This window comes from Rhinopithecus roxellana, chromosome 10 (assembly GCF_007565055.1).
Source record: "Rhinopithecus roxellana isolate Shanxi Qingling chromosome 10, ASM756505v1, whole genome shotgun sequence".
In the NCBI taxonomy this organism is placed as follows: domain Eukaryota; kingdom Metazoa; phylum Chordata; class Mammalia; order Primates; family Cercopithecidae; genus Rhinopithecus; species Rhinopithecus roxellana.
In genome coordinates this window covers 74,479,142-74,506,747 of record NC_044558.1, presented here as the reverse complement: position 1 = coordinate 74,506,747, position 27,606 = coordinate 74,479,142, and the positions used below count along the sequence as shown (strand labels likewise).

The following is a 27,606-nucleotide window of genomic DNA, read 5'->3' as shown; positions in this document are numbered from 1 at the left end:
CTTTGTCTATGTAATACATTGTAAAAAAATCTGCCAAAGACTATCCCTTCAAATTTTTTCTTCAACATTTATTTATATCATCATACACATTAGGGAGCATGACATAAAATATACCAGATGAATAAATAGGTTAAGTGTCCTATATATACAGATAAATTCTTCTTCTTGTTTTCTTTTTTTTTTTTTTTGAGGAAGAGTCTTACTCTGCTGCCCAGGCTAGAGTTCAACGGCGTGATCACGGATCACTCACTCGATCTCCTGGGCTAAATCTATCCTCCCACCTCAGCTTCCTGAGTAGCTGGGACTATGGTCTACACCACCATGCCCAGCTAATTTTGTACTTTTTTTTTTTTTTTTTTTTTTTGTAGAGACGGGGTTTCATCATATCGGCCAGGTTGGTCTTGAATTCCTGGGCTCAGGGATCCTCTCGCCTCTGCCTCCCAAAGTGTTGGGATTACAGGTGTGAGCCATCAGGACTGGCCTTATTATTCACATTTTTAATATCTACCTAAAACTAGTTAAAAAGTAGTAAGATGAACTAAATGTATTTTAATTAAATCTTTCAATTTCTGCCATTTATCTTTCACCACTGAAATCATTCTTTACCAAAAAAGGTAGTCATAGTAACACCTCTCAATGACTCCATTTATTCAGCTGTGCATATATAATAACAATATATTAACACCTTCCACCTGCATACTTTAAAAACATAGCAAATCATTATCTTCACTTTTTAAATGAGTGGAAAAAAATACTTAAAAGCTTGGAAGTTACGGTTCAGAAACTGTATTTTTTTAAGGCTTAATCTCTTTTATGTCAATTATTTTCGTTTTACTACTAAAAGAGTCACTACTAGTAATGCTAGTCCCCTACATCACTTCTCACCCATTTTGAGATCACTGCCACTTTATTTTCCTTTAGTATTTTCCTCTGTATCTGTCTACATACTGATGCTTTAAGAGGAAATAATTTTCAGCAAATCCAATTACTCATTCCCACTCAATATTTACCAGCCTTTCCCCAGTAATACAGAGCTTAATATAAACAATTTTCCTTCTTTATCTAAGTTATCCATATTAATTTTTTAAATAGCCTTAACCCAATTGTTAGGATATCCTATATAGATCTTCATGAATAGGACAGATAGTAAAATAAAAATGAAGCATATTTTCTCATTTGGGCATGAATTTGGTAAGCTTTTATATTTGGTTAAGTACTCATAACACTGAAGCAAAGATTATTGGAAATTTGTTGAAGAGAACCTTAAATCATGTTTAGAACATTAAAGCAAAGAGAATGAAAATGTCCCTCAAAGCACAGTAATTATTCCTCAATTATAGAAAAATATAAACAAATAATACCCCTTTGTATTTAAATAATTGTAATATCTTATGAAAGGGTGACTAATATTAAGACTTACAAAGTGATAAATACCTCTTTAGTCCATTTTAAGAACATCTTACATACAAATCTCAGGTTTAGAGCCTCAGAAAGATCCAAGGCATGTTATCAATGTGCCTTCAAGAATGTCACACAAACTTTTATTATGAATAATTTTAAAAACTCAAACACATTTATATGGCTCTGACATTTACCAAAATGCAAGCACAGATATAAATTATAATAAATGAGATATGTGACAGCATATTGTAAGCTGCTCTTTAGTATGCGCTGTATCTCCCACTGGTATTTCAACTTCCAGGTCATCATCTCAATAGGTAATAAAATCATCTTTACCGTCTTACAAACCAAATACAGTTCTAACCTTTTTAATTTTTTTTCCAGGGAGGCTCTCAGTCTGTCACTCAGGTTGAAGTGCTGTGGCCCAATCATAGCTCACTGTAGCCCCGATCTCTGAGGCTCAAGAGATCCTCCTACCTCAGCCTCCTGAGTAGCTGGGATTACAGGCACAAGCCACCATGTCAGGCTAATTTTTTAAATTTTTGCAGAGACAGGGTCTCCCTTTGTTGCCCAGGCTGGTCTTGAACTCCTAGGCTCAAGGGATTCTCCTGCCTCGGCCTCCCAAAGGGTTAATGGGTGTGAGCCACATGCATCCAGCTAGTTCTAACCTTAAATATGAAAATTTTTAGAGGTTTCATTTATGGAGAAAAATATTATCCTGATGCTATCTGATTGAGAAAAGATGGACAGTTGATAAAGCAATCCATCAACATATCATATAATTTATAGTACCTCCAGAACTAAAGCATTTAGTTTGTTCATATATAAATGGAACAGTGATAGAATTTACACTAAGTATTTTAAACAGATAAGATTCTTGTCAGCCATACATCTACAGTTCATGTATCATAATCAAATGGCCTGGTGCTTCTGAGTCCACTCCCATTCCTTTTATGAAATGCTCCACTACATTTTGCATATTTTATAGAATTTAAGAGAATCAACCTCTGCAAGTTTGCTTCTACCTTTGATTCCTGACACCAAAATACTTAAGGAATTTCAAATTTTCTAGGTACAGAATAGAGATCAAAGTTAACAGCAAACTGAACTGAAAATTGGTTAAGTCATATGAAGTTTCCTGGAAAGAATATAAACATATTAGTCAAAGCATATTCTTGGGTTTTTTCCCAAATGTCATTTAAAATATAAAATACAAGTGCATTCAGGATTTCATAATCTATTACAATTAATAAAATGTTTAATACTTCAAATTGCATGTTCATTATATGTGGTCTACATTAGATTAGAATTTGTCTTTTTTTAACAATATCAAACGAGAAAAAATATTTTATTTCTTATTGTTACTGTCAAAATAGCTTTTCAAAACCAAGAAGTTGTTATGCAATGCTATAGTAACTTGGCTAAATCTGGTTTATTTCATATTCAGAAATTTTTATTTTATGAGGCATTTACAAAAGCTACAGGATATGCTTTAATTAATTTGACAAGTCTATTAAGCTTCACTGTGTTCAAAACATTATGCCAGAGATACACAACATGATTGTTTTTGTATCAACACTTATTGAGCTCCTGTGGAAGGAAAGTATATAAGATAAATGGTACATGCCCATGAAGTAGCTGAAACACAAATAATTAAATGAATTAACTTCAAATAAACTGGAAACCAAAACATTAAATAAAAGTATAAATTAAATTATATGTATAATTATAAGCTTAGTATCAAGTGTTCATGTTGCAGGAAACGAATTACATTTCCAATATCAAAGTCCTGATATATATTTAGGAGTTGTTACTTACGTTACTTCATTTGAAATCTTTCCTATAGCAACATTATTTTGAAAAGGGAAAAATGTTTTATTTGAATAATATCTTGTACTTCAATAGTCAAAAAAATGCTGCACATTCCATACTCTTGAAAAAACCAAAACATCTTAACTTCAAACAGCACTAATATAGGTTATGCTTTGGCCCAATTGTTGCTTACTGGATTGGGTGAAAAAATCTTAATCTTACTCATATTAGAGAATTCTATAAAGTAAATCGTGTTCTTTCTAATACACAAATGTACTTACTCAATTTGAGAGCCTGCCAACCCTCCAATCAGGCTCTGATTGCACTTTTTGTGTGAGTGGTGGGATCAAGAGTGCTTCTTTTAGAACATGAGGAATAAAGAAAATAGAGCTAAAATGCTAGATGCTCTACTGCACAGAGTTAAAACATTAAAATTTTTAAAAATTAAGGATATTAAATGCATAACTGATTTAAAAAATAAGTAACATTTTTATTTCAGAAAAGTATTTCAATTACGAACTTGCCTGTTTCTTGTATCAAGATTTTTAAATGGCTTATGAAAGATGTTCAGTTAAACCCGGCAGCTTTATTTCCTCCTACTCTCCACTAAAATGACTATAAAGTAATTAAAGTTTATATGCAAGGATAAAGAACATTAGACTGGAAACCTTGGACAGTGGAAAGAGGATAGACAAGTGGTGACTGGCTTAACACAGCAGAACTAAAACCTAATCACAACAAAGTAAAGCCAGCAAGAAGCAAGATGATTTGTACGACAGACTTTGGAAAGGCTTAAGAATTGGAGGTACCAAATGTCTCAGAGACTAGATTATAAAAAGGACTGGTTGACAATCCTTGTAACAATCAACAAGATGCCTCCCCCAACTCCACTGTCAAGATCCTTTGCCCTCCCCACAAGTGGGGAGGAGACAGAGGTGTCCTGTTCAGAGACAATGAATGTCTAGGATTGCAGATAGGAGGATGGCAGGCATGGTGAAGGCCAGCAGCAAGGAGTGGCAAGAAAATGAAAGTTTATGGCCTTAAAAATTCTGAGGGAGAAAAACAACACAAGTCTGGGGACTGAATAAAGAGTTTCATGGTGTCAAAAGTGTTTACGTCTCATTGAATTTTTCACAGAAAACTAGTATGGAGTAAGAATCATTATAAAGATGAAGTCAGCCTAAAAAGAAGACAGGAGGCTGGGCGCAGTGGCTCACGCCCATGATCCCCGCACTTTGGGAGGCCGAGGCAGGTGGATCACAAGGTCAGGAGTTTGAGACCAGCCTGGCCAAGATGGTGAAACTCCGTCTCTACTAAAAATACAAAAATTAGCCGGGCGTGGTGGCAGGCGCCTATAATCCCAGCTACTCAGGAGGCTGAGGCAGGAGAATTGCTTGAACCCAGAGGCAGAGGTTGCAGTGAGCCGAGATTGAGCCATTGTACTCCAGACTGGACGACAGAGTGAGAGTCCATCTCAAAAAAAAAAAAAAATAAAGACATGGAATATAGGAAACAGAACTCAGCCACAAGAGAGAAGGGTAAAGAGCATCTACAGCTGTCCCTCGCGGAGCAACCAGACGATATTGGAGGCTGCAGGAGAAAGGTATGTAAGAAGAGCAGAATCACAGGATGGATTATGGATGTTTCTCACTAGGTTTAACCATAAAGAAAGAGGCTTTACAGCTCCACTGAAAAGTGTGCAGAAAGAATTAGTGAGGGGTACACAGAACACTGAGCAAGTTAAAGAATGTGGCACTTGGGCTGGGTGTGGTGGCTCACGCCTGTAATCCCTGCACTTTGGGATGCCGAGAAGGGTGGATCACCTGAGGTCAGGAGTTCGAGACCAGCCTGGCCAACACAGTGAAACCCTGTCTCTACTGAAAATACAAAAATTAGCCAGGTATGGTGGCATGTGCCTGTAATCCCAGTTACTCAGGAGGCTGAGGCAGAAGAATCACTCGAACCCGGGAAGTGGAGGTTGCAGTGTGCAGAGATTATGCAACTGCACTCCAGCCTGAGTGACGGAGTGAGACTTCACCTAATAAAAAAAAAAAAAAAGAAGAAGATGGTACCTATTTACTTCTATAGGAGAGAAAAAAATCCTGGTGTAACTATATGGGCCATTTCACCAGGCCAGGATTATGGGTTGTAGGCAGCAAGGTGGAGGAGGAGGAGGGGGAGGTGCTGCGGAGGAGCAAACAGAACACTCACAGCAAACACCAAAGTAACTCGAATCACAGTGCACCGAGCTGCTCAGTGGGGAACAATATTTCCATCATCATCATAATGAAAATGGTATACATTAACTAATCTCAAAACTTGAGATATAATTATATCAGGTCCAGGGAGAATGTGTGAATGTGAATGTGTGTATTGTCGGGGAGCAGTGTTGGAAGAAGCATTTCATCTTCCATAACGAAGAGTCAATGCAGAATTTCAAAAATTATACACATTTTTCATTTAGAAATACAGTTGCTAATACTGAAAAAAACATCTAAAAGAAGTGCAAGTAATTGCCTCTAGAAAGCAGAACTTAAGGTGGGAAAGGGAGGGGCAGGGACAACTGCCTTTCACAGTAAGATTTATAGTATCTTGAGTTCTGTGTATCTGTGATAAAAATTAAGTTCAAAATAAAAACAAGAATACCCTTAAAACAAGACTGTGAATGCCACATAAATATTCTGACTTCAGAACATCATTTATTGTTTAACGAAAAAACCCTAAAATCAGCAAATTAGGCAAACTTATTTCACTGTGCTTTAATAGATCAATCTCCAGTCAAGCAATTTGATTCATACTCTACAATTAAAATAAATAGCTTATCAACATTTTTTATCTGGTCCTTGACACATTATATACAAGCAACCTAAGTGAGCAATATAATTTTAATAACCAAATTAATTCACAAATTGGCCGTCTTTTCTTTTTTATTTTTTTTGAGACGGAGTCTCGCTCTGCCGCCCAGGCTGGAGTGCAGTGGCCAGATCTCAGCTCACTGCAAGCTCCGCCTCCCGGGTTCCCGCCATTCTCCTGCCTCAGCCTCCTGTGTAGCTAGGACTACAGGCGCCCGCCACCTCGCCCAGCTAGTTTTTTGTATTTTTTTTAGTAGAGACAGGGTTTCACCGTGTTAGCCAGGATGGTCTCGATCTCCTGACCTCATGATCCACCCATCTCGGCCTCCCAAAGTGCTGGGATTACAGGCTTGAGCCACCACGCCTGGCCCACAAATTGGCCTTCTAACAAATGTTAATAAATACTGAATTTCTGTATGATTCATTCTGAGAGGCCCCAGTCATTTCAGCTTTTCTGACTTTAGAAATCATTTGAATTGTCAACTAACATATTATATTAGAGATAATAATAAGTCCAAACATACAGCTTACTAACCACTGATACAGAGAAACAATCTTGCACCCTCTCCATCTCTAACAGTTGCTGTCAGAACCACTATAAGCATCATCTACTTCTTTCTTCCCTTACCAAGGGCAAAACAAATGCCCTACTACTAATGTACTACTACTAAATGCCTGCTACTGAGACCAGAGCTCTCACTACCACAACTAGCTGCCCTTACCAATGCCTCTGCTGTTGCCACTCCCTTTCCAACATCCCTATTTACCAGCCAGCAGTGGCTGGCAGCTACCTGCACCTGTACCTAGAGAAGCCTAGGCCTCCTGAGCATCAGTGTTCCTTTATTCTACTCTCATCTGGAGCTGATGCTATAGGAATGCCGGGGTCAGGAGAAAATACACTGTAAATCTTAGAGTTGTAACTTGGGAAAGTTCTATGACAGTAATGATAGGCTGATTTTATATTTCAGATATGGTAAGCAAAAGAGGATTTTGTGTACCAGTTTAAAGTGCCATACACTCTTGGAAAATGATTCCCAATTTCAATTGAACTTGTAAATTCCAATTTAACTTTTAAATTTAAGCCAACTAGTACGTTAGGAATGGACTCCGTAAGGCCTAATGAAAGAAAAAATACTCTCCCACAAAACAAACGGTCAGAATATAAACATCCAAAATTGTAAATAAATACCCAAATTTAGTTGTTTTGATTTTGTACTAATCACAAAAATAGTATTATAATTTTAATTCATTTTATATAATAGTATATTATCCTAATATCATAGTTTTATTGAGGTCCATTCAAGACCTTTTGTTACTCTTGTAGCTCTTCTTTTCTTTCATTTCCCCAAACTGAAAACAGATCTTGCACAATATAACTTGGCAATCTAGTTCATTCATTTCCTAGAAAAGGTGAAAAAAAAAACCTTAAGGCTATTGCAACACATTTTCTTCCACGCTGCTTTCAGTTCAGTGTTTTAATGGAATAAGTAGTATACATGGTGATTTTGATTTTACTATATATTGCTCCAGTAAAGTAGGAAACAGAAAATGGATCCAATTATTTAGTCAGTTTACTAAGGATTTGGGAGAGTCAGGCACTTCAAATAGAGTACGATAGTACTACACATCTTTTTTTGACCACTAAAGCGATATGACTAAATGATCCAATGCTTAAAATGACCCCTAAACACCTAGTTCCTCATCTTTTAAAATTTCAGCAAGACTTGACTATAAAAAAGGAGCAATAGAAGCATGATCATCAATGTCAACATCCAGTTACAAAAAAGGGAAATAGATGAAGCGGTTGTCTGCGTTTCTCATGCAACCAGTATTTTCTGAGTGCCTAGTGTGTGCTGGAGACAGTTCAAAGGTTAACAATACAGATGGGGGCTCTACCCATGGAGCTTAATAAGCAAATAAATAAGCATAAATGTAGGCAATGATACACATGACAGGGAAAAAATGGATTGACATGATATTGATGGGAAAAGGTGGCTGCTTCAAACAGGGTCAAGGCCTATCTGAGGTGTGCTGTTTAAATTCAGATGCAAGTGACAAGGAACCAGCCACAATGAAGACACAGAGGAAGATCTTTCTAGCAGCAGGGAAAGTGACTGAAAAGCCTCTAAGTTGAGAACAAACCTGGAGATTTTGAGAAATAGATGAAAGAAAAAAGCTGGTGCAATTAAGTTAAGTCTTAATGAACCAGGGGATAAAGGTGGGGGTGAGGATGATGGAGAAGATGGGCGACAAGCAGGCAGAGTCTGTTTGCCAATGTGAAAAGCCAGGTTGATTTAAAGCATAATGGAGCCTGTACTCCAAGCACTTTGGGAGGCTGAGGTGGGTGGATCACTTGAGGTCAGGAGTTCAAGACCAGCCTGGCCAACATGGTGAAACCCTGTCTCTACCAAAAAATACAAAAATTAGCCAGGCATGGTGGCACATACCTGTAATCCCAGCTACTCAGGAGGTTGAGGCAGGAGAATCACTTGAACCTGGGAGGCAGAGGTTACAGTCAGCTGAGATGGCACCACTGCACCCCAGCCTGGGCGACAGAGCGAGACCCTGTCTAACAATAAATAAATAAGAATAAAGTGTGATGGAAAGCTATGACCTTATCTACATTTCTCAAAGATCATTCTGTTGCTCTCTGGAGCATGGCTTATGAAGGATGAGCACAGATGCAGGAAGACCAGTCGGAAGGCTAGCTATTGCAATAAGTGATGAAAGGCAACAGTGACTTGGGCAGATGGCAGCAGGGAAATGAAGATAAATATAGGAAGGATAAATAATGCTTTCTATATAGAGCAGAGGTTCTAAATAATAGAGCAGAGGTTCCCATACTTTCTTGCTTCATGGCGCTCTTGGTGTCTCAGTAATTTTTTTCATAGCACACATAGGTCTAAAGTACCTAGCAGTTTCACTTTTAAGGTACATACTACTTAAGAGTAGTAGTCCATCTATGTCATTAATTTGCTTGAAAGTTTAAAATATCCTGTGGTCTCCTGTGAAGGATGCCCTGTGGCTCCAGGCTGTTTAGGAAACATAGCCTTAGTGCTAAGACTTGCAAGAGAAATGGATGCAAGGATTACAGATAAAAGAAGAATCAAAGATTACTGGCCAAAATCCTGGATTTGAGGCCTGAGCAAGTAGAGGGACAGTAGTGCCGCTCACTGAGATGGGTAAGAATGGGGAAAAACACAACCCTGAAAAGTATCATGCCATGTACAAATAAGAAAGTTGAGACTTAGAGTGTCTGTGTAAATTACTCAAGGTAGCACAAGTGGTCAGGAAACAAGAAATTTGATTCCAGGTCTGTCTAATACCAGATAAAATAATAATATAATAAAAAATAAGCTTCTATGACTTAGTCACATTAGAGTAGATTATGATATTGCAGTTAATTCTAACAACATTATCAGATAGGTCTGTCTGATTCTGATTCTGAAGTTAGCTATGACATAACTCCCTGTTAGTTGATAAACAGGATTGTAAGGGGTGGCAAGTAGCAGCCTTGTCCACATAGTCTCAAAAAGAATTCTTTTAATGTAAAATGAAGGTCTTGGGGATAAAAAATGAAACTGAACATTCTATGAATGTCCATAGCTGCTGACATAACAACTAGCTATTCCTAAAACCAGAGCCACTCTATTGATCAGCTTTCTTTGCAACCCAGCCCCGAATGGGATATATATGGGGAAAGTTCTAAGTATAATACTAACTGAATGTTGATTCCTTAGGACAGGTGGCACAACCTCAAAGGCCTAGATGAGGCCAGGTTATGTGGAGTAGCAGGGAATGTAGGGAACGGGAGAGGACATACATCATCTCCAAGAGGCAATGCCATCCCTGGAAATCTGGACTTCAATGTAAAATTTAACAAATGTAAAATCTCTGGGCTGGGCGCGGTGGTTCACACCTGTAATTCCAGCACTTTGGGAGGCTTAGGCACGTGGATCACGAGGTCAGGAGATCGAGACCATCCTGCCTAACACGGTGAAACCCCGTCTCTACTAAAAATACCAAAAATTAGCCTGTAGTCCCAGCTACTCGGGAGACTGAGACAGGAGAATCGCTTGAACCCAGGAGGCAGAGATTGCAGTGAGCCGAGATCATGCCACTGCACTCCATCCTGGGCGACACAGCGAGACTCCATCTCAAACAAACAAACAAACAAACAACAACAACAAAAAAAAACTCTGCACTTTCTAAAGAAAGCATGCCTGAGGACTAAATTTGGTCTTTGCAAACAGTCTTAGATAAATGATTACACTTTTGGATAAGCAGCTGAGGGAAGAGACTTAGGAACATTAAAGAAGGATCATTAGAAGAATCCAGGAGTAGGCTGTTAATTCTATGCTGGAAACCAAAGTTGAAATTTCACAGTTAAATCTACTTTATACATCTTCTGTATTTTTTGGTACTACACATTTTTTCAAAAATAGAAGAACCTTACATATAGTCTCTAAAGTTTAATCTGTCCAGGAAGAAATGATCTTATCAAAATAAATGAAGATGTTCTAGCAAGAAACACTGTTCATTTTTCTCCCTGCCATTAATGGCAGGTCATCAGACTATTTGTCTCTGCATGGAGCAGCTTAATAGCATTTGAAATCCTGCAATTCTATCAGCCACAGGGAGCATAATCAGAAACTTGAACAGAACTCACTAACTTAGATCTTCACCTGCCCTCAGAAAGAAGGAACCAGGAGAAAGAGATATTTGAAGAATACTTTACAGAAATCTGCAGTGTTGAAATCCAAATTAAATTTACGGCTGGGACTGGTGGCTCACACCTGTAATCCTAACACTTATGAAGGCAGGGGTGGGAAGACAGCTTGAGTCCAGGACTTTGAGACCTGCCTGGGCAACATAGCAAGACACCATTCTCCACAAGAAGGGAAAAATAAATAAATAAAATTATGAAAACCTATCCAATATTATAAATTATTAGACATGTCATTATAGCCTGTCACTAATTCTAAAAGTCAGGACTAACTTGGCAACATTTTTGAAAGATCCTCTTCTCAAAGCTTGAATGTTGTGGCTTTTATTTTCCTAAGATCATGTCTGCAGACTAGTTAAGGAAGACACACAATCAGAGTGACTCATTCCCCTTATACATCATGCTATGACTCTGGATGTGAACAGAATAAAAACAAAACAGTCAGTAGTAACTAAAATCTAGTTGGTTCTCCCTGGGGAATATTGCAAGGGGGCATTTTTAGTATGTGCATGGTCTTTTGGAGGAAATAGACAAATCTGCAATTATAGTATAATAAATAACTATTCATAGATTTCCACTCAGAGTGCTAAAGAAGGCCAGAAGGGGAACACTTACATTGGCCCCTGGGTTCAGGGAGATGACATGTGACCTAAGTTTGGAAGTCTTTTAGGGTATGCTAGCTATTTCAGCTAGGGTGAATGGCACACATGAAGTCACTGAGGCTTGGATTAGCTTTAATCATTGCCAGAAGTACAGGAGGTTCCAAGGAGCAGGAGGTACATGTACCTTTTTATACTTTATATACCTCATCTTTGTGCCTTATTATAATTCCTGATTTCCAGATCACTGAGGCTCTGAGAAGTTATGAAGCTTGTAGCTTTACATACCCTTCTTTATATACCCTTGTGTAGGGCAGTGGTTGGACATGAAGCAGTGCAGAGTTTGACAAAAGCCACAAAGAGCTCTGGACTTTGAACTTTGCTGAAAGCTGTGGGACACATTAAATCATTTATGTCAAGATGAGACATAATTGATTTTGTTTCAGAAAGTGTAGGGGCAGAGATAATAAAGGCTCAATTGAGGAAGTTGAGATTTAAGGCAGGAAAATCCTCTGTGCATCCCTCTACAGTGTTGTCCAGTGCCCTGCCCTCACATGCTTGGGCTAGGGTAGGTTCACTTTGATCTTTTTCTCCTTGGGAATTAAGAATTCTGACAATTCCAATCAATCTACTGTGGATGCTTGAACTAGAAGTAACTCCAAAGTTATGGTGGTAGAGATTGACCAGATATAAGCAAAAGAAGAGGATGTGCTCTAAAAGAAAGAAGAAAGAAGGATGCACACACCCTACAGGAATAAGAGCAAGAAACCTTAGGGACACAGAGGTTGAGCAAGTGACTCTCCAGTTTCTGATTTCAACCCCGTGCCAGGCCCAGCTATATTTCCTGCCTTTAGGCCCTATTTCCTTATTGTAAACCAACTCATCTTCTTAAATTTAGGTTTGAGTGGGATTCTGTTGCAAATAATATGAGCTCTGGCTAAAGCAAGGCCTGACAGAAAATGGAATGAAGATCATAGGAAGGATACAAGAGATATTAGGGATGTAAAATTGAAGGAAATTACAGTTGATTTGATTTGGGTGTGTTCACTCCCAAGCTACAGGCTTGGGCACCCAACTGGTCATATGCATCATTGAGAAGAGGATTATAAAGGGAGGGGAAGAATTAGCAGACAGTGATAGGGATTCAGTTTTATGCACATTGAGACTGGTGAGAGTGGAATATTCAAAAGTAGAAATGTCCACCAGTTGAATATATGAGTACGTATGGTAGAGGAGTTCTGACCTGCAATATAGATTAGGTCTTCTTTAACATGTCGATGGTCATTGGCCTGATGGGACTGGAATAGGTCTGTGAGTAGAGCTGCAAGCCAAGACCTGGACAGCACTACCATTAAGGTTCAAATTGAGTAGGAAAAGCCATGAAAGAGACTTAAGATGAAATGCTGAGGTGAGGAACAATTTTTTTCAGAAGAATCATGGCCAAGTGATGAGAGCATGGAGAGTGAACTCATAGACAGGAATAAAAGTACATCTGGGAAGAGGAAAATAGACCTTCCTCACATCTTTTGTGGCTGGCACTTTGTTGTCTCATTTCATCTTCAAGCAACCTTTCAAGACGGGTCACAGCATATGCTTTTAAAGATAAGCAAAAGAGATCATAAGTTCCCTGAAAATGGGGTAAGTCATATTCTATATCTCTGGTCCCTCACAGAGTGCCTGCTACCTGTGTGTGTAAAGAGTGAATTAAGATCTGGGCATTTCTACAATGTCACAAGAGTCTACCCAGAATCAGCCAGGCTGGTGTTACTTTCAAACTCACATATCATATTGGGGACAAGGTTCTACTTTATTGGCACAGAAAGTCTATTTTCTGGGACACAACCCTGGATTTTATGCTATTTCAACTCATTAACAGCATCTCCATTTCTTCTCCTTACCTTTCAGTGAAACATATGAGTCAGAAAAAGGAAGGTGAGGAAATATGTTTTCCTATTTCTAAAGATGTCCTGAGGCACCCAAAAACCCAAAACCTTAGTTGCTGATACCTTACAAACCATGGAGATGAGTTTCCACTAATAACCACAGAACCTTAAATTCACATCTGATTCAGATAGCATGACAAAAGGATTAGACAATCTTTTGATATAAACTACAAGTCATGCCACATGGGGCATATTTAGCTACAGATCCCCGACCTTCTAAGGAAGCTTTATTAGCTCTTGTCATCCTAAGGTCATTGAGGTCTTTTCTCCTTGACATAAATCTAAGATGAAAAGAACACATCTAACACTGAAGTGAAGGGCACTACTATAACATGTACAAGCTAGAAGAAGAACACCATCATGATTCTTTCCTGTATTCTGAAAATAGAGACATGCATAAAGAAGGGTATTATAGCAATTTTGTGTCTCCAGAGGATGCCTCAAATCCTTTATCAACAGGTATAGGGTAAAGAAGGTGGATTAACAGTGTGATGTTTCTGCTTTCCACAAACGCCTGGGACTTTATAAACCGTAGTACACAGGGAACAGAAGGAAAGTGAACAAAGACGTAGTTGCTCCCACGGGCCGGAATCATACATGTTTTCTCATTTAATCACATTCAGGAGGTATTATAATTCCTGAATTCCAAATCACTGAGGACCTGAGAAGTTATGTAGCTTGTGGAGTTTACACAGAAAGTAGGTGTGTTGGGTTTGGATTCAAATCCAGATTTAACACCAAAGGTTGTATTAGTATTTGATGTGCCATGTTTCTGCACACAAAACAACTCCATTTAAATAAATTTAAAAAAACACAACAAAAATCATTTGTATCCTCTTCAATCCCTAGGTAGAATTAATCACTCATTTTCCTGTGTTCCTACAGTGTATTAATTTGGCTTTTATTGTGCTGCACTATAATTATCTGTGTGTCTATATCCTTAGCTATAATACAAACTTCTCAGTGAAAAGAATTATAGCTTACAGATCTTTGAATCTACAGCAATGATATAGTAAATATTCATTGAAGGCATAAATAAATACATTAATGATGTATTATTCAGATTCCTATAACAGGACAAAAATTATTTGTGAATTATACAAAGAAAAAAGAAAATAATATTCAAGAAAATATATTTTCATCATTTGTTAGCATGAATCTCCACTTTTTATTGCTTATTTTCCACATGGTTAGCCAGGGATCATTGACCTTTTTTTTTTTTTTTTTTTACTAAAAATAGATTTGCTATATCCATGAACAGGTACTAAGAAAGTTCACATCCATACTGTGCTAACTTATTTTTACACATACTTGGAGACAGGATTTTTCAGAGGTGTTTTTCACGCCTTGCCCCATATGTTCTAGATCACCCTCTGAATTACCCTGCAGCCATCATGGAAACTCACTATAGAATCTGGCAGTTTCTAGCTCAACTCTGTCTCTCTACTTGTCTACATGACAGCTCTGGCATCATAAGTGATTTCTCAGGAAAACCTGGAGGGAGTGCATTTAACATCCTCAGGGACAACACTCAAGTTGAGGGACTGGGGATTGTGGATAAATACCCCTCGACTAATTCTGAGGACAATCTACACTGTTCCTCAGAGAGTACTCAGCAGGACTGCGCTCCAGTTGCCTACTGACATAGCCTACTTACACTGCTCTCTTTACTGCCTCTTCTCCCTTCCCTATCCCACTTCCCTTACTCCCTTTCTCAACCCCTTGATATCGTCCCCAAAATATCATCTGCACCCAAGTCCTTGCCTTAGGGACAACCTGCTTTTGGGGCAACCTAAACAGAGACAGGTGTGCAATACATACACAGGGAAATGGAAAATGATTAGAAACATTCTGATGGCTCACTACAAAGGCATTCTGCTCCAAGCCTCCTCTAATGAGAATGCTTTGTTTCGTTTGCTAGGATAGTGAGTGACCTACCTGCCATCAAAAAGGGTTTTAAACTCCAGAAGGAGAAAGTACACCCTTTCCCTTACAAACCATGTGCACATGAGTTGAGAAGCCAGTGGAGTTCATAGGGCTTGAACCTACTCTTACATTATGGAAACCAAGGAAAGTCTATCATATCAGGTGATAAGTCTGCTACACAATCTTGGGATAAAGAGGCATTATCAGCTGTAACCTAGATTGTCTTTCTTTAAAGACACGATAGGGAAATAAAAATAAGAGGTCTTAACATATAAGAAGCTAGGCCTCTAAGACAATATCAGCATGCGGTAAGCATTTAATAAATATTCCAAAAATTGTGTTCAACAAAGTACATTTTTCTTTTTAGACCAAAACTATTTTTCTACAATCTGATAGCTTTTCATCCAAGAAAGGCTTAAAGTATTACTATTTCAAATGTTTTAGTTTCCATTCTACTTGAAACTCCATTTGCCCTCATTCAAATGCACATTAAAAGTCCATCTACTTCACTTTATAGGTAATTAGACTGAAAGCAATTAACTGGCATGCCCAGAGTCCCATGGTGGAGACAGACCTTGAATCTAATTTTCCTGATTCCTGGGTTAATATTCTTCCCCTCACATGACACTCATTTTTCAAAAGAGTGAGCCACAAACCCTAACATTTTCCTATTTATTCACTAACTTTCAGCCAATGAACACAAATGAGTACAAATTCACTAATCTGGAAATACTTCAATGAGTAAACATTTTATCTTTCAACAGCTTTTTGGACTAGGGAGGCAGAGAGGGAAAGACTCATTTTAGTGAGATGCTGCTCTAATACATTCATCCTGCCTTGTGGAAGACCTCGGAGAGAGCAAAACCTCATTTCTAGGTCAGATTTACAATCTGAAAGTGTACAAACCCTTATTGTTTTCTTTCTTATTTCCTGCCACCTTTATTCTTCTCTGTATTTATCACCATCTGACCAGGTGTGCTTATGCTATGTTTCCTGATCACATGGTTTTTTTAATTTTTTTTTTAATACCAGGAGTGCTTGTTGAGGATAGAATATGAGAATGGAACAGATCTAGAAATACTGCACTTAGAAAATTAAATTAATTAAATATGATTAACAAGTATAAATGACTCATTCAACCATCAGTCTAGCTTGTCCAGGAACTCTAGATCAGGATATAAATCAAAGGACTTAGCTAGGTACCAGAAAATTTAAGAATTTGATAAGGTTAATGGTTCTTGAGATGGCTGTGATTTTTTCTTTTGTAGCACACAAACAGCCATTTTAGGTTTTTGTTTTTTTTTAAATACATAACTTGTAACATTTTATTTATTCATTTTATTTTTCTATAAGTTATTGGGGTACAGGTGGTATTTGGCTACATGAGTAACTTCTCTAGTGGTGATTTGTGAGATTTTGGTGCACCCACCACCCAAGCAGTATACACTGCACCATATTTTTAGTCTTTTATCCCTTGCCCCCTCCCACTCTTCCCCATCAAGTCCCCAAAGTCCACTGTATCATTCTTATACCTTCGCGTCCTCATAGTTAGCTCCCCCATATCAGTGAGAACATAGGATGTTTGGTTTTCCATTGCTGAGTTACATCACTTAGAATAATAGTCTCCAATCTCATCCAGGTCAGTGCAAATGCTGTTAATTCATTCCTTTTTATGGCTGTATTGTATTCCATCACATATATATATCAGTTTCTTTATCCACTTGTTGATTGATGGGCATTTGGGTTGGTTCCATGATTTTGCAATTGTGAATTGTGCTGCTATAAACATGCGTGTGCATGTATCTTTTTCTAATAATGACTTATTTTCCTCTGGGTAGATACCCAGTAGTGGGATTGCTGGATCAAATGGTAGTTCTACTTTTAGTTCTTTAAGGAATCTCCATACTGTTTTCCACAGTGGCTGTACTAGTTTACATTCCCACCAGCAGTGTAAAAGTGTTCCCTGTTCACCGCACCCATGCCAACATCTACTGTTTTTTGATTTTTTGATTATGGCCATTCCTGCAGGAGTAAGGTGGTATTGCATTGTGGTTTTGATTTGCATTTCCCTGATCATTAGTGATGTAAAGCATTTTTTCATATGTTTGTTGCCATTTGTACATCTTCTTTTGAGAATTGTTTATTCATGTCCTGAGACTACTTTTTGATGGCACTGTTTGTGTTTTTCTTACCGATTTGTTTGAGTTCACTGTAGATTCTGAATATAAGTCCTTGGTCAGATGTACAGATTGTGAAGATTTTCTCCCACTCTGTGGGAGGTCCCAACTATTTATCTTTGTTTTTATTGCATTTGCTTTTGTGTTCTTGGTCATGAAATCCTTGCCTAAGTCAATGTCTAGAACGGTTTTTCCAATGTTATCTTCTAGAATTTCTATAGTTTCAGGTCTTAGGTTTAAGTCCTTAATCCATCTTGAGTTGATTTTTATATAAGGTTAGAGATGAGGATGCAGTTTCATTCTCCTACATGTGGCTAGCCAATTATCCTAGCACCATTTGTTGAAAAAGGTGTCCTTTCTCCACTTTATGTTTTTGTTTGCATTGTCGAAGATCAGTTGGCCCTAAGGATTTGGGTTTATTTCTGGGTTCTCTATTCTGTTCCATTGGTCTATGTGCCTATTTTTATACCAGTACCATACTGTCTTGGTGACTATGGCCTTACAGTATAGTTTGAAATCAGGTAGTGTGATGCCTCCAGATTTGTTCTTTTTGCTTAGTCTTGTTTTGGCTATGTGGGCTCTTTTTTGGTTCCATATGAAGTTTAGAATTGTTTTATCTAATTTTGTGAAGAATGATAGTGGTAGTCTGATGGTGACTTTATTAAATCTGTAGATTGCTTTTGGCAGTATGGTCATGTTCACAATATTGATTGTACCCATCCATGAGCATGGGATGTGTTTCCATTTGTTTGTGTCATTATGACATCTTTCAGCAGTGTTTTGTAGTTTTCCTGTAGAGGTCTTTCAACTCCTTTGTTAGGTATATTTCTAAGTATTTTATATTTTTTTGCAGCTATTGTAAAAAGGGTTGAGTTCTTTATTTGATTCTCTGCTTGGTCGCTGTTGGTGTATAGGAGAGCTACTGATTTGTGTATATTAATATTGTATCACAAAACTTTGCTGAATTATTTCAGTTCTCAGAGCTTTCTAGAGGAACATTATTCCTCTGGTTATTCTAGTTAGCAATTAATTCCTCTAACCTTTTATCAAGGTTCTTAGCTTCCTTGCATTGGATGAGAACATGCTCCTTTAGCTCGGAGGAGTTTGTTATTACCCACCTTCTGAAGCCTCCTTCTGTTAATTCATCAAAGACATTCTCTGTCCAGTTTTATTCCCTTGCTGGTGAGGAGTTATGATCCTTTGGAGGAGATGAGGCATTTTGGTTTTTGATTTTCAGCCTTTTTGTGCTGTTTTTTCCTCATCTTCATGGATTTATCTACCTCTTGATGTCGGTGACCTTCAGTTGGGGTTTCTGTGTGGATGTCCTTTTTGTTGATGTTGATGCTATTCCTTTCTGTTTGTTAGTTTTCCTTCTAACAGTCAGGCCCCTCTGCTGCAGGTCTGCTGGAGTTTGCTGGAGGTAAACTCCAGACCCTGTTTGCCTGTATCACCAGCAGAGGCTGTAGAACAGCAAAGACTGCTGCCTGTTCCTTCCTCTGGAATCTTCGTCCCAGAGGGGCACCCTCCAGATGCCCTTGGAGCTCTCCTGTATGAGGTGTCTGTCGATCCCTGCTGGGAGGTGTCTCCGAAGTCAGGAGGCACGGGGGTCAGGGACCCACTTGAAGAGGCAGTCTGTCCCTTAGCTGAGCTCAAGAGCTGTGCTGGGAGATTTGTTGCTCTCTTCAGAGCTGGTAGGCAGGAACATTTAAGTCTGTTGAAGCTGCACCCACAGCCACCCCTTCCCATCTGTCCCAGGAAGATGGGAATTTCATCTATAAGGCCTTGACTGGGGTTGCTGCCTTTCTTTCAGAGATGCCCTGACCAGAAAGAAGGAACCTAGAGAGGCAAGCTGGCTACATTGGCTTTGCTGAGCTGTCATGGGATCTGCCCAGTTGGAACTTCCCTGTGGCTTTGTTTACACTGTGAGGGGAAAACAGCCTACTCAAGCCTCAGTAATGGTGGACGCCCTTACCCACACCAAGCTCGAGCATCCCAGGTCGACTTCAGACTGCTGTGCTGGCAGCAAGAATTTCAAGCCAGTGGATCTTAGCTTGCTGGGCTCTGTTGGGTGGGATCTGCCAAGCTAGACCACTTAGCTCCCTGGCAGGAAAGCCATGAGGGACTGTGGTGCCATGAGGGACTGTGGTGCCATGAGGGACAGTGCATTCTGGCCCCAGTACTACGCTTTTCCCATGGTCTTCACAACCCGCAGACCAGGAGATTCCCTTGGGTGCCTACACCACCAGGGCCCTGGGTTTCAAGCACAAAACAGGTGGCTGTTTGGGCTAGCTAGCTGCAGGAGCTTTTTTTCATACCCCAGTGGCACCTGGAACACCACCAAGATAGACTTTTTGATGTAGGCATTTAGGGCTATGAACTTTCCTCTCAGTATCACCTTTGCTGTATCCCAGAGGTTTTGATAGGTTGTGGCATTATCATTCAGTTCAAAGAATTTTTAAATTTTCATCTTGATTTTATTTTTGACCCAATGCTCATTCAGGAGCTGGTTATTTAATTTCCATGTATTTGTATGGTTTTGAAAGTTCCTTTTAGAGTTGATTTCCAGTTTTATTCCACTGTGATTTGAAAGAGTTCTTAATATAATCTCAATTTTCTTAAACTTATTGAAGTTCATTTTATGGCCTATAATATGCTCTGTCTTGGAGAAAGTTCAATGCGCGGTTGAATAGAACGTGTATTCTGCACTTGTTGGATGAAATGTTCTGTATATATCTGTTAAGTCCATTTGTTCCGAGGTATAGTTTAAATCCATTGTTTCTTTGTTGACTTTTTGTCTTGACAACCTGTCTAGTGCTGTCAGTGGAGTACTGAAGTCTCCCACTATTACTGTGTTGCTGTCTATCTCATTTCTTAGATCTATTAGTAATTGTTTTATAAATTGGGAGCTCCAGTGTTAGGTGCACATGTTTAGGATTGTGATATTTTACTGTTGAACAAGGCCTTTTACCATTATATACTATCTGTCTCTTTTAACTACTATTGCCTTAAAGTTTGTTTTGTCTGATATAAGAATAGCTACCCCTGCTTGTTTTGATGTCCATTTGCATGAAATGCCTTTTTCTACCCCTTTAAGCTTATGCAAGTCCTTATGTGTTAGGTGAGTCTCCTGAAAGTGGCAGATAGTTGGTTTGTGAGTTCTCATCCATTCTGCAGTTCTGTATCTTTCAAGTGGAGCATTTAGGCCATTTACATTCAATGTTTGAATTGAAATGTGAGGTACTATCGCTTTCATCGTGTTCTTTCTTGCCTGGGTACTTTGGTTTTTGTTTTCTGTTTTTTCTTTTTAATGTGTATTTTTGTTTTATAGATGCTGTGTGATTTTTGCTTTAAAGAGTCTCTGTTTTGAGGTGTTTCCAGAATTTGTTTCAAGATTTAGAGTTTCTTTTAGCAGTTCTCGTAGTGGTGGTTTGGTAATGACAAATTCTCTCAGCATCTGTTTGTCTGAAAATGACTGTATCTTTCCTTCATATACGATGCTTAGTTTCTCTAGAAACAAAATTCTTCGCTGATAATTGTTTTATTTGAGGAGGCTGAAGACAGGTCCTTAATCCTTTCTAGCTGGTAGGGTTTCTGCTGAGAAATCTGCTGTTAATCTGATAGGTTTTCTTTTATAGGTTACCTGGTGCTTGTGTCTCACAGCTCTTAAGATTCTTTCCTTCATCTTAACTTTGGGTAACCTGATGATATTGTGCCTACGTGAAGATCTTTTTGTGATGAATTTCCCAGGTGTTCTTTGTGCCTCTTGTATTTGGATGTCTAGGTCTCTAGCAAGGCTGGGGAAGTTTTCCTCGATTATTCCCCCAAATATGTTTTCCAGGCTTTTAGAATGCTCTTCTCAGGTACACCAATTATTCTTAGGTTTGGTTGTTTAACATAATCCCAGACTTCTTGTAGGCTTTGTTCATGTTCTTTTTTTTTTTTTCTTTGTCTTTGTTGGATTGGGTTAATTCAAAGACTGTGTCATTGAGCTCTGAATTTCTTTCTTCTACTTGTTCAATTGTTTCTGACACTTTCCAGAGTATTTTGCATTTCTAAAAGTGTGTCCAAAGTTTCCTGAATTTTTTATTGTTTTTCTTTAAGCTATGTATTCCCATGAATATTTCTCCCTTCACTTCTTGTATCATTTTTTGGATTTCCTTGCATTGGGCTTCACTCTTCTCTGGTCCCTCCCTGATTAGATTAATAACTAACTTCCTGAATTGTTTTTCAGGTAAATCAGGGATTTCTTCTTGGTTTGGATTAATTGCTGGTGAATTAGCATGATTTTTTGGGGGGGTGTTGAAGAGCCTTGTTTGGTCATATTGCCAGGGTTGGCTTTCTGGTTCCTTCTTATTTGGGTAGGATATGTCAAAGGGAAGGTCTAGGGCTGAAGGCCCACAGGGTGTTCCCTAGATGTAGTATTCTCCCCCTTTTCCTATGGATGTGGCTTCCTATGATCTGAACTACAGTGTTTGTTGTCACTCTTCTGGGTCTAGCCACACAGTGAGTCTACTCAGCTCCAGGCTGGTATTGCGGGTTGTCTGCACAGAGTCCTGTGATGTGAACCACCTATGGGTCTCTCAGCTGTGGATACCAGCACCTGTTCCGGTGGAGATTGTGGGGAGCGGGGTGTGATGGACCCCATGAGGGTTCTTAATTTTGGTGGCTTAATGCTCAATTTTCATGCTGGTTGGCCTCCTGTCATTAGGTGGAACTCTCCAGAAAGCATCAGCTGCAGTAATATGGAGAGGGACTGGCGGTAGGCAGAGCCCTAGAACTCCCAAGATTATATGTCCTTTGTCTTCCACTACCAGCGTGGATAGGAAATAACCATCTGGTAGGGGTGGGACTAGGCATGTCTGAGTTCAAACTCTCCTTGGGCTGGTCTTGCTGTGGCTGCTGTGGGGGTTGAAGGTGAGATTCCCAGGTCACTGGAGTTGTGTACCTAGGAGGATTGTGACTCCCTCTGCTGAGTCATGCAGATTGTCAGGGAAGTGGGGGACAGCTGGCAGTCACAGGCCTCATCCAACTCTCATGCAAACTGAAGAGCTGGTCTCACTCTCACCATGTCCCAGCAACAGCCCCAAGTCTGTGTCCAGGCGGAGGGCGAGATGGGCTTGAAAATTTGTCTGAGGCTATCTGCCTCCCAGCTGCGAAAGAAAAGGGCTTTAGTTCTTCCCCGACCTGTGAAGTCTGCACGCCCCATTTGCATCCTCCCTTCTGGCCAGGAGGCTTCTCGCCCCATTCAAATTGTTACCAAGTTCAGCTACAGAATTTCTTCTCCCTGCGGAGTTTTATCCCCTGCTCCTCTGGTCACCCTCCTGAGAGAGTCATTTAAGCACTTGGTCTTCTTAGGTGAAAATCTGATACCCTTCATTCATCCAAGACAGAGTGATTATCTCCTTATCGGAATATGCCAAAATATAGTTTATTATAAGTTCCTCAAAAAAGAAAGACATTATCAAACCCACATAGAACTTGGCGCTTTCTTTCTCACTACCTACACCTCCCTCCTCCAAATGTGAACACATGTATTTTGGTTGTCGTAATGATAATGTGGGAAGGGTCTACTTATTAATAGTCATCAGATAAATATTTCCTCAATTGAACATGGAACATCTTTGATATTATAACTAGAGTTTAGAATAGATCACAGTGAGAATTTCTTTCTCTTTTTTTTTTTTTTTTTTTTTTTTTTTTGAGAGGGAGTCTCGCTCTGTCACCCAGACTGGAGTGCAGTGGTGCGATCTCGGCCCACTGCAAGCTCCACCTCCTGTGTTCTCGCCATTCTCCTGCCTCAGCCTCCCGAATAGCTGGGACTACAGGCACCTGCCACCACACCTGGCTAATTTTTTTGTATTTTTAGTAGAGACAGGGTTTCACTGCATTAGCCAGGATGGTCTCGATCTCCTGACCTCATGATCTGCCTGCCTCGGCCTCCCAAAGTGCTGGGATTACAGACATGAGGCACTAAGCCCAGCCGAGAATTTCTTGAATTTACTTTAACCATCATCATCTTCATCTATCACTCCTCTTCTTTATTTTGACACATGCAGAAGTATTTTATTGGTCTATGAGATACAGTGCAATGATACTAACACTCTTATATTAGGAAAGTTAGTACTCCATTTTCTCTATTCTTTCTCTCCTGTGAATAAAGGAAGATAATAAATTCAATTGCATGTTGAAATTATTAAGTGATGAGAGTCATATTATTAAAAAAATTGCCTCATCTAAAAGTGAAATGTAATGTCTGAAATAAGTAATGTTTTTAAGAACTTACACGTCCTCCATTCGGTAGGGTAGAGGATAAGAATGTATGGGTTGGGATATAAAGAAACATAAGTTAGCATACAAATAAAAGATATATATCTATATCTATGATATACTATCTATAGATAAACATTGTAAAGGAAAAGAAGACTAAGTATTTCAAGAAGAAAATCTATTTTGTCAACTGTGACAGAATAGTAAATAGGTCAAGGGAATAGGAATAAAGGATTCTTTGAAAGAGAACAGAAAAAACTAAACATGGTAAGATTAAACAACACAACTGTGAGGATGATTTATCTTTTAATATAATATTTAATATTATCTTTCCACATAATCTTTCTATAAACTCACCTTGGTGAGAAATAGAATTAAAAATACCTCATATTTCAGTTCACTCAGATTTTGAGGTGAAAGACAGAATTTTCAAAAACATATTTCAACTTCTACAAATTATTAGGGTAGAATTAAAATAAATAAAAGCATTTTATTGAGGACTTTTGCATCGATGTTCATCAGGGATATTGGTCTAAAATTCTCTTTTTTTGTTTTGTCTCTGCCAGGCTTTGGTATCAGGATGATGTTGGCCTCATAAAATAAGTGAGGGAGGATTCCCTCTTTTTCTATTGATTGGAATAGTTTCAGAAGGAATGGTACCAGCTCCTCCTTGTACCTCTGGTAGAATTCAGCTGTGAATCCATCTGGTCCTGGACTTTTTTTGGTTGGTAGGCTATTAATTATTGCCTCAATTTCAGATCCTGCTATTGGTCTATTCAGGGATTCAACTTCTTCCTGGTTTAGTCTTGGAAGAGTGTAAGTGTCCAGGAAATTATCCATTTCTTCTAGATTTTCTAGTTGATTTGTGTAGAGGTGTTTATAAGTATTCTCTGATGGTAGTTTGTATTTCCGTGGGGTTGGTGGTGATATCACCTTTATCATTTTTTATTGCGTCTATTTGATTCCTCTTTCTTTTCTTCTTTATTAGTCTTGCTGGCGGTCTGTCAATTTTGTTGATCTTTTCAAAAAACCAACTCCTGGATTCATTGATTTTTTGGAGGGGTTTTTTGTGTCTCTATCTCCTTCAGTTCTGCTCTGATCTTAGTCATTTCTTGCCTTCTGCCAGCTTTTCAATGTGTTTGCTCTTGCCTCTCTAGTTCTTTTAATTGTGATGTTCGAGTGTCAATTTTAGATCTTTCCTGCTTTCTCTTGTGGGCATTTAGTGCTATCAATTTCCCTCTACACACTGCTTTAAATGTGTCCGAGAGATTCTGGTATGTTGTATCTTTGTTCTCATTGGTTTCAAAGAACATCTTTATTTCTGCCTTCATTTCGTTATATACCCAGTAGTCATTCAGGAGCAGGTTGTTCAGTTTCCATGTAGTTGAGTGGTTTTGATTGAGTTTCTTAGTCCTGAGTTCTAGTTTGATTGCACTGTGGTCTGAGAGACAGTTTGTTATAATTTCTGTTCTTGTACATTTGCTGAGGAGTGCTTTACTTCCAATTATGTGGTCAATTTTGGAATAAGTGTGATGTGGTGCTGAGAAGAATGTATATTCTGTTGATTTGGGGTGGAGAGTTCTATAGATGTCTATGAGGTCCGCTTGGTGCAGAGATGAGTTCAATTCCTGGATATCCTTGTTAACTTTCTGTCTCGTTGATCTGTCTAATGTTGACAGTGGAGTGTTGAAGTCTCCCATTATTATTGTATGGGAGTCTAAGTCTCTTTGTAAGTCTCTAAGGACTTGCTTTATGAATCTGGGTGCTCCTGTATTGGGTGCATATATATTTAGGAGAGTTAGCTCTTCCTGTTGAATTGATCCCTTTACCATTATGTAATGGCCTTCTTTGTCTCTTTTGATCTTTGATGGTTTAAAGTCTGTTTTATCAGAGACTAGGATCGCAACCCCTGCTTTTTTTTTGTTCTCCATTTGCTTGGTAGATCTTCCTCCATCCCTTTATTTTGAGCCTATGTATGTCTCTGCATATGAGATGGGTCTCCTGAATACAGCAAACTGATGGGTCCTGACTCTTTATCCAGTTTGCCAGTCTGTGTCTTTTAATTGGACAATTTAATCCATTTACATTTAAGGTTAATATTGTTATTTGTGAACTTGCTCCTGCCATTATGATATTAACTGGTTATTTTGCTCGTTAGTTGATGCAGTTTCTTCCTAGCCTCGATGGTCTTTACATTTTGGCATGTTTTTGCAATGGCTGATACCGGTTGTTCCTTTCCATGTTTAGGGCTTCCTTCAGGGTCTCTTGTAAGGCAGGCCTGGTGGTGACAAAATCTCTAAGCATTTGCTTATCTGTAAAGGATTTTCTTTCTCCTTCACTTATGAAACTTAGTTTGGCTGGATATGAAATTCTGGGTTGAAAATTCTTTTCTTTAAGAACGTTGAATATTGGCCCCCACTCTCTTCTGGCTTGGAGAGTTTCTGCCGAGAGATCTGCTATTAGTCTGATGGGCTTCCCTTTGTGGGTAATGCGACCTTTCTCTCTGGCTGCCCCTAAGATTCTTTCCTTCATTTCAACTTTGGTGAATCTGGCAATTATGTGTCTTGGAGTTGCTCTTCTGGAGGAGTATCTTTGTGGCGTTCTCTGTATTTCCTGAATTTGAATGTTGGCCTGCCCTACTAGGTTGGGGAAGTTCTCCTGGATGATATCCTGAAGAGTGTCTTCCAACTTGGTTCCATTTTCCCCCTCACTTTCAGGCACCCCAATCAGACATAGATTTGGTCTTTTTACATAATCCCATACTTCTTGTAGGCTTTGTTCATTTCTTTTTCTTGTTCTTTCTTTTGGTTTCTCTTCTCGCTTCATTTCATTCATTTGGTCCTCAATCGCTGATACTCTTTCTTCCAGTTGATCGAGTCGGTTACTGAAGCTTGTGCATTTGTCACGTATTTCTCGTGTCATGGTTTTCATCTCTGTCATTTCGTTTATGACCTTCTCTGCATTAATTAGTCTTGCTGTCAATTCTTCCACTCTTTTTTCAAGATTTTTAGTTTCTTTGTGCTGGATACGTAATTCCTCCTTTAGCTCTGAGAAGTTTGATAGACTGAAGCCTTCTTCTCTCATCTCCTCAAAGTCATTTTTTGACCAGCTTTGATCCGTTGCTGGCGATGGGCTGTGCTCCTTTGCAGGGGGAGATGCACTCTTATTTTTTGAATTTCCAGCTTTTCTGCCCTGCTTTTTCCCCATCTTTGTGGTTTTATCTGCGTCTGGTCTTTGATGATGGTGGCATACTGATGGGGTTTTGGGATAGGTGTCCTTCCTATTTGATAGTTTTCCTTCTAACCGTCAGGACCCTCAGCTGTAGGTCTGTTGGAGATTGCTTGAGGTCCACTCCAGACCCTGTTTGTCTGGGTATCAGCAGCAGAGGTTGCAGAAGATATAATATTGCTGAACAGCAAGTGTACCTGTCTGATTCTTACTTTGGAAGCTTCCTCTCAGGGGTGTACTCCACCCTGTGAGGTGTGGGGTGTCAGACTGCCCCTAGTGGGGGATGTCTCCCAGTTAGGCTACTCAGGGGTCAGGGACCCACTTGAGCAGGCAGTCTGTCCCTTCTCAGATCTCAACCTCCTTGTTGGGAGATCCACTGCTCTCTTCAAAGCTGTCAGACAGAGTCGTTTGCATCTGCAGAGGTTCCTGCTGCTTTTGTTGTTGCTGTTGTTAACTGTGCCCTGTCCCCAGAGGTGGAGTCTCAGTTGAAAATGCAGAAATCACCAGTCTTCTGTGTCGCTCGCGCTGGGAGCTGGAGACTGTAGCTGTTCCTATTCGGCCATGTTGCTCCGCCCCCCTAATTTGTATTTTCTTAATGAAAAACTTCAATCAATAGGAAGGGGGTAGGGAGGACTTCTAAGATGTGGCAGATTTTAATCTAACAATATGTGCCCT

General features: G+C 39.2%; 1 protein-coding gene across 1 annotated transcript in view; it reads right to left on the bottom strand.

Annotated features, from left to right (window-relative positions):
- Window positions 1-27,606, bottom strand: part of SLC2A13 (solute carrier family 2 member 13) — a 400,273-nt gene that overhangs the window by 193,927 nt on the left and 178,740 nt on the right. The window lies entirely within an intron of this gene.